This window comes from Typopeltis vanoorti, chromosome 8 (assembly GCF_054136105.1).
Source record: "Typopeltis vanoorti isolate ZY-2024b chromosome 8, IOZ_Tvanoo_1.0, whole genome shotgun sequence".
NCBI lineage: Eukaryota > Metazoa > Arthropoda > Arachnida > Uropygi > Thelyphonidae > Typopeltis > Typopeltis vanoorti.
In genome coordinates, this window is record NC_143556.1 from 13,960,377 (window position 1) to 13,966,376 (window position 6,000).

General features: G+C 35.8%; 1 protein-coding gene across 3 annotated transcripts in view; it reads right to left on the reverse strand.

Annotated features, from left to right (window-relative positions):
• The window catches only part of LOC150103746 (uncharacterized), a 121,129-nt gene extending 115,129 nt beyond the window's left edge, over positions 1–6,000 (reverse strand). Inside the window, exon 1 of one of the 3 annotated variants that reach the window (XM_090396996.1) lies at positions 5,898–6,000. The gene's annotated coding sequence lies outside the window, so the exon portion shown is untranslated. Of the gene's footprint in view, positions 1–5,417; positions 5,471–5,721; positions 5,878–5,897 lie in introns of those variants that run through there. The other 2 variants (XM_090396997.1, XM_090396998.1) reach the window with 2 other exon arrangements.

The following is a 6,000-nucleotide window of genomic DNA, read 5'->3' on the forward strand; positions in this document are numbered from 1 at the left end:
TAACTGGTCTCATATGACGGTAAGAGATTTTTTCATCCCTAGAACAGACAAACCAGCCTGTGAACACATGCATCTACAGTAAAAAAAAAAAAAAAAAACTGTTTCCCTCTTCCCAACGCAGGACTGTGACTAAGTCAGTTGGGGTTTCCAATAGTCACATAAGCATAGCAGACCCTGCAGCAAGTTAAATAAAAACATTATAAAGTGGAAGAAGATTCACACACACTACTGCATATATATTCTTGATTCCTGAGTTATTGTATATACCTTCCTGTGTTATTATTTAACTGTTCACTAAACTCTCGACAATATTGACAGTAATATAGTAAATTGCAAAAGACATATATTTGTCTTTTGCAATTATACTTGTTTTAATCCTTAACCAAAGTATAAGCAAAGTTTACACATGAAGTACCTTCTGAATTAGGCTACTTGAATGTGAGGACAGATGGCTAGAACTCAGCACCAAATTACTTTAGTATCCTATAATACACATACATACTTCAAATAACTTCAAAACTTATGTACCATTGTACATAATGAACAGCGTGTTGCAGCACATTCTGGCATAACATGTAAGAAGTGAGTGTCCATGAAGTTTTTTGCATGTTAGTAAATCTTTGTCTTTTCAATATCGTAAGTCTAAATTTTGCTAATTTTTATTTTATTTTATTTAATTTGGCCCAATGGAGGAAAAAAAAAAAAAGCACCAAAGAAAAGCAATTTCTTTGGAAATGAAAATTGCAATTTTAGATCACTTAGCAAAATCTATGGCGATTGGTAAACATTTTAATTCAGGCGAATCTACTATAAGATCAATTAAAAAGAATGAAGTCGCAATAAGAAAATCTGTCATTTCTGGCACAAATCTAAGTGCAAATTATTATCGTACTCAAGAGATGCTTTATTAGAAAAAACAGAACGAGCGCTCGTAATTTGGATTGAAGAATTAACTCTCAAAGATTTCCTATAAGCAAAAAGCTCTTCGAGTTTGAAGGAAGAACTGAAGTGTATAAAAGTGATGAACTGCATTTGAATGGTTTTGGTGTGAGTCATTTGGAGAGACTGCTGCTGGAAGGGAGAGAGTACAGAGTGCAGAGAATGAATCTGAGCAAGTAAGAAGTGATGTGAAAGGGCAGGAAAGCAAGGAAGGAGAGACTGAAGTGGTACTTATGAATGAAGAAGTGGGTAGCATGAGTATAAAGAGTGAGAGAACAAGTGTGCAAGACAAATTTGCACATCTCATACGGAGGTAGCAGGGTTTTTCCTCCCGCATACATACAAATCGGCCCTTCAAAACACACGCAATTTACAGACAAAAATTACTAGTTGTGGTGGTGTTGGAGGTGGGCGGTAGATGGCGTTGATTCGTAGTAGAGGTAAGGTGTCCTCCCGCGATGAGTCTTCGGACTCCTTGGAGGTATCGGGAATAATAATAATAATAATTATTTCAAGGAAAAGGAAACTCAGGATGAACAGGGGAACACAGTGAGAGAAAGGTTGATGTTTCAAGATGAATGCATGTGTAGACAAAATGGGAAGGATATGACCTGGGATGTAGAGAAAAACAGGTGGATTTGAAGATTTTGGGATAAGTAAAGTAAAGAGAAAAAGAAATGGCAAGAGAAAAGTATGGAGAAGTCACAACTAATAAGTGGTCAGTGAAACTTGTTATAGATCTAGGAATGAGTTATGTTTGGATATGAATGATAGAAGTATCAGAAACAAGGGCAATGAAATAGTTGCAATAATTGAGTTTCTTCATCCAAAAATTGTTGGAATAAGTGAGACATGGTTGAATGAGGATGACATCTTCACAGGAATAGAGATGGAAGGATAAGATGTATTTCATGAAGATAGAAAGCATAAAAAAGGAGTGAAATGTTACTGATGATAGAAAAAGAGTTATGTCCATACAAGGTAGAGATGCAAGAGAGAAATAGTGGTAATGATTTCAGGCAGTATGGTGTGAGATAGAGGTGAACAGAATGACATACTTAGTCAGTTGGTGCTATAGATCTGGTAGTGTGGAGGTTAGTGACCAGGAAATGTATAAGCAAATTAGCCAAGCAAATAGGAAAAGGATGATCATTATGGGTGTTTTACTTATGGCAATAGAGATTGGGATGAGGAGATAGCAACTAACTGAAAGTAAAGAAAATGAGTTTCTTTATGAGAAAATAAGAAGTTTCTGAGAGACAATTACCTCAGGCAGTATGTAACAGAGGGAACAAGAGGACCAAGGGTCTTGGATTTGATCATCTCATCAGAGGATGTTATTATAAATGAAATGTCAAATCTCTTTCCAGTTGGTGAGAGTGACCATGAAATGATTACCTGGCAACCTAGGTGGTTGCCAACCATGTGAGGAAAGGGTATATGTAGACCAGGGCTGGTGATTATGAGAAGCTCAGGAGAAAGCTTGCAGCTGAAACATGGAAATGAGAAGTTGGAAGGAAAGGAGATCAATGCTGCTTGGGTGATATTCAAGAACTATGTAGCGTCAAAATATATTCCAAAGGTCAGACGGTTAAATAAGGTAGGTGTGAAATAGATGAATGAAGACATTAAGCACATGCAATACAGAGAAAAAAAGGCATTATAAGATAACATAAGATGAGTAGTAATAATCAATTCCATGAGGAATATGAAGAACAGACAAGGAGGGTGACTCAGTATGGTAAGGGTAACAAAAGTTCAATATGACCAGCAGTTAACTAATGAAGCCAAAAAAAATTCTAGGGAGCTAGCCAGCAAAAAAAAAAAAAAATTATTACAGTAAGATGGCGCTGATTGAAGAAAATGGTATAAAGACAAATGCTGATGAAGATATAGTTGAGAAATTTAATGAGCAGATCATAAAGGTCTTTTATCTTTGTGAGATGTTTGAGAGTTGGATGATGATGAGAAGAGACTGACTGTTAGTGAGAAAGAGGTATATGAGGAATTAAGCAAACATGATGTTAATAAGGCTGTGGAACTTGATATATCTCCACATATTTTAGAGGAATGTGCCCAAGGAGTTGATCTTCCTTGACATATTTGTTTAATATGAGTCTTACATTAGGTCATGTTCCAAAGTAGTGAAAGGAAGGCAAGATTGTACTGCTTCATAAAGATGGTGACAGAATTCAAGCATCAAATTATAGGTCAATTTGTGTGTCACATGTTGTGGTTAGAATGCTAGAAGGACTGATGAGAATCAGGATCCAGAATTATGTTAACAACAATGGTATTATCTTTGATGGACAGCACAGATGGGCTAAAGGGAGGTCACATTTTAGTAATCTGCTTAATTATTACAACTAGGTGACAACAGCAATGACATGGGAGATGAATACAGAGTAGTATACTTAGACTTTGCAAAGGCTTTTGATCAATTACTGCATAAGTTGATAGTCAAACTACAGCAGATGGGGTTGGATATTAGACTAGTGCATTGGATTGGAGACTAGCTGTCTGACAGGTATAAACAAGTTGTGTATGCTAGAGCAATATCCCAGAAGAGGAAAGTCACTAGTGGTGTGATTCAAAGATATTTTAGGGCCATTGCTGTTTAACTTGTATGTTAATGATATTGGGGAAGATATGAATAGAGATATTCAGTTGTTTGCAGATGATGCACAGTTCGGACTATGAGGACTACAGCAGATATTGTGGCCTTACAAGAAGACTTGAATAGACTGAGTGAATGGGAAGGGATGACAGTTCAATGTTATGAAATGTAAGGTTTTAAAATTTGGAAAACAATGGGATGTAAACTTTACTCTTGGTAGGGATATGTTGTTGAAGATGGAGGAAATATGAAATGGTGTGGTGATTGTGGATAAGGATCTAAAATTTTGAGATCATATTACCAAAATTGTTCAGACAACATAACAAATTCTGGCAATGTGTGTGGTATACAGACCACACACATGGGCAACTCGTAGCAAAGGTCCACCTTTGCTATGAGTTTCCCAGTGTTGTACTACCTTACCCCAGTCCTGAAGATATTTTCAGGTGCAAACTTTGTTTGCTCACACTTGGATATATGATTAAACTAAATTTATTATTGTGAGCATGGATGTTTGTAATTGTCTGTGAAAATACTAGTGGTGTTGGTGTAGATGATGATTGTAGTTGCAGTTTGTTATAGTTGGCAGATTAAGCAGTAGAGACAGAGTTGTAGAGTAGGTGCCCTCCCTCAATGAGACTTTGGACTCCTTGGAGGTATCACGTAATAATAAAAATAATAATAAATATGTGCATAAATTCATCCGGAGGAGAAAAGTCTCACTGATTATATTATTTATCGTGACAGCTTCAGACTGGTGCCTCTATAGAGCCTCTGCAACTCTCGTAGCTACCAGAATCCCCCATTAGTTCAGTTCCAATAATGGAAGCCATATTTTCCATACTGAACTAGCAAAATTATTCTTGTTTGTATCTCTTATCCAAGCATACGTAAATAGGGTTTACATGAAGCAACTTTACAGTTATAATGTGAAGTCATCTGCCTCTATGTACAAGCAGACTAGATGTGCGGTTATTTCATATGCAAACTTTTTGGTAGAAGATATAAACAAGAATTCCTTGTCAAGTATAATTTCCTTTCTAACCAAGCAAATAAAATAAAATAAACTTGCTACACTCACATCACAAGAAAGAAATCGGTACCGTTGCATTCAAGAATGTGTAAGAAAAGTTAATATATGGTAAGTCAAACAGAATAAGAAAGAAAACATTAGCAAAACAGCTGACTGACGCTTAAAAACTGAATTCTAAAAATCAATATACAGGTATGTGAAGAGCCAAAGGCTTCAATTCGGCGACATATAACTTGTTTAAGTTAAGGGATATTACATCCCATTGCAAAATTATTCTTGAATGGGATGTAATATCCCTTAACTTAAACAAGTTATATGTCGCCGAATTGAAGCTTTGGCTCTTCACATATCTAATAATTTATTAGAGCACCTCACGGCAATACTCGTAGAAGGGGTACAAGTTCTGTTCGCTACAAACTTGATATTAACTGGTCTGGCTACTCACTGATGAGACCTCAATAAAGGTCGAAACCGGTCTGGGTAGTGACCTTCTCTCATAATGTGAACAAAAATTACAGTTCCTAGGAGCTAAGTTCACATTATGGGCAAATATCAAGAATAGTGATCGGAGCTCGCTCCACTTCTACCACGAGTTGCCCCAGCTTGCACTACCCTTTGGGATCAGTGCTGCAGTATCCAGGTATTTGCTTACGCTTGGAATCGCCGAACTTTATATAGTTTCTACTATATTCGGCATGAAACTCTTTGAGTTTCTTATTCGGCTAAGAAACTATATGGGATGTAATATCCCTTAACTTAAACATCAATATACAGATTTTAAAAGGAAAGAAATCGCTCATAAAATGATCGCAATAAATATAAACAAACTTTGTATTACTATCGTGTTAGCCTGAATATTAGGAAATAATGTTTTAATAAAAAAAAAAAAAAACTTTCTTCCCGCAATAACTAGATAGCATCTGAGAGACACGAAGTGTCTAAAAACTGACAGAAGCAAAAATCGAAAACTTTTATTCATATGACGTAAGATCCACAAAAATATAATCTACATAACATGATTTTGGAATGGTACAAATAATTCCAAAACCTCAATTTTGCCAAGAAAATAGTGCAAAAATGCAATTTCAATAAAGCAAACTAAAACACCAACCAACTTCTCAACGCTACAAACCTTATAATCTATGCCTCACGAAATAATTCATTGCTTATTTCAGATATTTTCGTATAATTGCAATTTACAGAGATACTGGCGACGCATAAAATTATTACACTTCCTGAGATGTAATTCACAATTAAATTCACTTTCGCTTGATAATTTCCAGGATCATTATTAATAAAAAGACAAACCTTCTATCCCAAATTTCGCATTACGTTCGTATTAACATATGGAAATTATGAGTCTTTGGACTCCCTGGAGGTGTCAAATAATAATATCACATGTCAACTTTAC